The sequence below is a fragment of the Aplysia californica genome, unplaced genomic scaffold (assembly GCF_000002075.1).
Source record: "Aplysia californica isolate F4 #8 unplaced genomic scaffold, AplCal3.0 scaffold00483, whole genome shotgun sequence".
Classification (NCBI taxonomy): Eukaryota; Metazoa; Mollusca; class Gastropoda; order Aplysiida; family Aplysiidae; genus Aplysia; species Aplysia californica.
The window spans coordinates 190,436-195,435 of record NW_004797753.1 but is presented as its reverse complement, the minus strand read 5'-3'; the positions used below and the strand labels follow the sequence as shown (position 1 = coordinate 195,435).

The following is a 5,000-nucleotide window of genomic DNA, read 5'->3' as shown; positions in this document are numbered from 1 at the left end:
GGCAATATGACATTTTCTGCGTCCTAGCTCAAGACGTTTAACCGGGTTTTACCAATAGTATTATGAACAACTACTATCCTGAAGCGTGCACATAGCAACATTGACTGTTCAATATTTACCGAAATCCCAATTTAATTGGCGCTATCTAACCTAAGCTTGGGTCTATTTGATTTCTGTTCTCTGCACGTGACCTATCGAGGTCAGAGGACTTTCCTCCACTGAACATGGGCAAAGCTGATAAACCCCGGATTTTTCCTTAAGTCCAATCTTTACTCTGTTGTAACAACAAGAGAATGAGCTTTAAAAGCCCGACATTTATGGCTCACTTAAACTCACTGTACGACGACAAATGATTGCGCGTTCATACGAGGGTGTATCAACAAATAGGTGTTAGTCAAACGAGCAAACACATATTAATAATTTATTACGACAGATATTATGGGCAACATTTAAAAAAATCTCAGAAACGTGTCGCCATCCTGCTCAGCAGTAAAAATTCAAAATATTCCACAATTTGGTTTCAGAGGAAGATTGCCTAGACTTGACATGCGCTTTGCCCTTCATTAGGGTGCAAATGAAGCTCACGTTTCAAAACAAGCTTTTATAGAGAGCAAAGAGAGGCGGCCATGATAGTGCACAGTCTAGATTATTTTAATTCAAAGCTGTGGTCAGATGAACGAAAGTATTGGTATGTAACTCTTAATGCAAGTGGAAAATAGGTTGTAGATACTTTCCAGACCTCAACCTGTTTTATGAAGACGTTGCTCTTCCACTTACTCGATCACACCGCATTCCTATCTTGATCATAATAATAATAATAATAATAATAATAATAATAATAATAATAATAATAAATAGATAGATAGCTATAGTATAGCGCAAATCCCCGCTTAAGAGCAAGGTCTATGCGCTTCGCAATCTATACTATTACCCCTGCAGACCTGAGAGCATTCTGAAACAAACAACCTCAACTTCCTTGGAAGCATACAGTGTAAGCAGCAATTTATAGGCGCTAAGGCACTAACATACTGACAAGATATTTCGCTGTCTTTGGCCAGGTACCCATTCCCACCTGGGTTAAGTGAGTAAAATTCGTGTAATGTGCCTTTCCCAAGGACACAACGTTGAGCTCTCGGCTCGAACGCCTGAACCCGCAACCTCACGATCACGAGTCCGGTAGCTTAACAACTAGGCCACTGACTTCACTGCTTCCTCATCAGCTACCTTTTATTTTTTTCTCCGGCTTTACTCTTCCACTTTCTCCTCCTTCATTCGTATCCGGTCATCTTGTACCCATTTTTTCACCCTCGTGTACCTCATTTTTCTGTCCTCCTGCGCCTCTTCTTTCTTTCTTTTTAAAATAAATTTCTCTTGTCTTTACTACTACCCCAATATCCTTCTTTGCTTTTGCTATTCCTCTTATTCCTCATCTACTCTTCTTTATCAATTTCCTTCCCCTCATCTCCCTTTTATCCTTGATGCATGAAGTAATGGTATAGCACTTTTCCCCACCCGTTTGAATAAAACAAGGGGAAAAAACCTTTATCCCTCTGTAATAGGAAGAAAAAGTGAGCTTCAAACGATACAGTGTGCAGACAGGGACCGCTGATTGGACAAATGTATTTATGCAGAGCCTTGCGTGACGTGCTATCGATTCCTGACGAGTGAAGCAACTGAACTTATGAGACATTATCGACTGTATAACATATTTCTCCCCGGCATAATTGTATCAGATTGGCGATAAATTAGCTGCATCGCTATATCTAAATAGGAGGCATTTTTGCCCTGTGAGCCCTCCCGGTTTCAAAATTGTCTCCCGTGGTTTTCTAATTGAAATATTGCAGTTTCTTTATTTTAAAAAGTACATCAACGTGAATGAGGTGAGGAAACAGGAGACAATTTTGTTCTTGACGGGACTTTCACTCAGATTAAACACGTAAAAATGCTTGTTTAGCGATATCACCTCATTTTTGTGGAGTGTAATGTATATGTACTTGATATGGTGCTGTTTTCTTGCATTTGGTACAAAATACAGTATTTGTATGCATCGGTTTGGAAAGGAAATGTATCCCCCACCAAAAGGGGAATTTTAATGTTTAAGGAGAAAAGGGAACAGATGATGAAGAAGCTTTACTATAATATTCTGTTAAGTCATAAGCTGTCGCCGAAACATCATTTCAATGTCTAGCCGTAAACGTAAACACACTGGTCATGTAAGAGAATACAACTCAAATTAATAATATCTACTCACGTACGTCAGAAAAGAAAAAAGAACGAAAAAAAAGGAAAACAAAAGCCTGATGATTGAAGCGCAAACAGAAAGTATCGAGGACGTTGTGAATGTGAGAGGGACAAAGATATTATCCCGGGAAAAGAAACAACAAAAGAATTTTTTTTTTAAAACGAAAAAGAATATGTTGTTGAAGCAGGAAAAAATATGACCTAAAAATGGTTCAGTGAAAGAGCTGGAAGGTGGGAAAAAGGGATAATTAGGAAGAGAACAGAGAGCAATCCCTTTATGCATAATTATGAGACTCAGGAAAGTAAAAACAAAACAGAAAAAAAGTTAGAAATGTGAGGTTTATTAAGCTGGGTGATATTTCGCGCGTGCACTATCATCCTGTCATAACTGCAGCATGCCTCATAACACTACTCCACTGTCATTCTTCTGGTATTGCTGGAGTAAAAAAAAAAGAGAAAAATCCAAATGAGAGACAGTTGTCACTCAGCGAAAATAGTATTCTTCCGTAAAGACTTTCGTGCGGAGTTCATGTGTACCAAACACATTATAGACAGGTAATAAAGAGAAGAAAAAAACATCAAAGAGAAGCCTCTGCATCTGTGCCACTTCTGTCTGTGTTTTTGGTTTTGTGATAGTTTTTACTTCGCCACTTTCCTCTCTCTCTCTCTCTCTCTCTCTCTCTCTCTCTCTCTCTCTCTCTCTCTCTCTCTCTCTCTCTCTCTCTCTCTCTCTCTCTCTTCGTCTGTTTGTGCCTCTCTCTTCGTCTGTTTGTGCCTTTCTCTTCGTCTGTTTGTGCCTCTCTCTTCGTCTGTTTGTGCCTCTCTCTTCGTCTGTTTGTGCCTCTCTCTGTCTCAGTCTATCTTTGCCCTTACCTGTTTCTCTCATTCTTTCTCTCCCTCCTATCTTTGTCTCTCAATCTCTCTCAATCTCTCTCTTCTTTTACCTCTCTCAAACCACCCTCTTTCCTCTCTCTCTCTCTCTCTCTCTCTCTCTCTCTCTCTCTCTCTCTCTCTCTCTCTCTCTCTCTCTCTCTCTCTTTCTCTCTCTCTCTCTCACGACAGATTCAAAGTTTTGCTTTTCCCCCCACTCTTTTTCAAACCCATTCCTTATCCCCTCACCCCCTTTCTCTCGTTCTCTCTCCCCCCCCCCTCTCTCTCTCTCTCTCTCTCTCTCTCTCTCTCTCTCTCTCTATCTATCTATCTATCTATCTATCTGACTGTCTATCTATCTATCTATCTATCTATCTATCTATCTATCTATCTATCTATCTATCTATCTATCTATCTATCTGACTGTCTATCTATCTATCTATCTATCTATCTATCTATCTATCTATCTATCTATCTATCTATCTATCTACCTATCTATCTATCTATCTATCTATCTATCTATCTATCTATCTATCTATCTATCTGTCTATCTATCCATCCCTTTGCCTGATCTACGCTGATATGCATGGTATTGTGCCTTCCACCACCACCACCCCCACCGCCCCCTCCCACATCAGACTGCACCCCCCTCCCCCCGTTTTTCCAGCATCTTCCACAAGAACTTCTGCATGTCGATATTGCATTCTGCATAATACCCGTAGATGATCCAGAGCAACGTCAGCGAAATCCCAAACGTCAATTTACCAGCATGTTTCCTTGACGTTAAGGGCTGTCTGCTTCCCCCTTCAATTCATAATAGCACGCTCCAAGATAAATCTCCTTTTTCATATTATACAAAATGACATGTTTTTATTTAATTTTTATTTTTTGGGGGTTATGTTTAATACTAGCCTTATTTCCTGTTCTTTTGCTGAGAGAATTTGACTGCCTAAGGGAGTAATCAATTTCAATTTGAATATTTTCAGCAGGATTTATACTCCGAGCCCCTTTTTGGGGAAACAACAGTGTTTACCTCAATACAGAAAACGGCGTCGATAAATTATCTCACTTCAGAAGCACCGTTGATTTTTATTTTGAATGAATGTTTCTTTTTTTACTTCCACTTCACAACAGAAATGCCAAGGACACATATGGGATTTGTTGACGGAAGAGGGGGTGGAGGCGTTTTTCAATTCAGTGTAACAGTTCTTAAAAAGACATGAATACAATATTATGCACAATGGTTTATATATCAACATTCTGTGGCACCGTCCATTGTTATATAAAACAAATAGAAATAAAGTAACAAAAACCAATTCATAGCATGAAAAACGCCCCATTTCAATTAGCATGAAATGAGAACATTATTCATTGTCTTTTTTGTCATCATAATTTATTTTATTTCAAGCTATAGTCATAAACTACTCAATCAGCTTTTTGTTCTTCTCAGAGGTTTCGGTGTTATGGCTTTTTCTACCTACCGCATTTTCCTTACTGCCGAAAAGAAGGCGTTACTGACATTTTTGGTAGTCCCAGACATTGCAAACAATGTCTGGATTTTGCCCCACAGATGTAAAAAGGTTTAGCGCAAGTGTAAATTACGGCGCCAGGAACACTAACACAGGTAACAAAAATGCCTCTATAAATAAATAAATCAGGCGACCAAAGTGTTGTAAAAGACCTGGGAGCTCAGGCTATAGCCCTGAGTTCTTTTAGACGCTGCTTGAAGTTAAAGCTCTTTGTTTGAAAATAAAACCCTATTTTTCTCCTTTCTTTTCTTACGCAGACGATGATGCCGTCTTTCGCTTCAGCAACACCTGAAGTATTATATAAAGAAAGATAGAAAGAAGAGGAAGAAAGAATAATGTTAATGATAAATAATAATAATA

General features: G+C 38.9%; 1 protein-coding gene across 4 annotated transcripts in view; it reads left to right on the top strand.

Moving 5' to 3' along the window:
• The window catches only part of LOC101861383 (neuroglobin), a gene marked incomplete at its 3' end in the record, with an annotated part of 59,403 nt that overhangs the window by 36,663 nt on the left and 17,740 nt on the right, over positions 1–5,000 (top strand).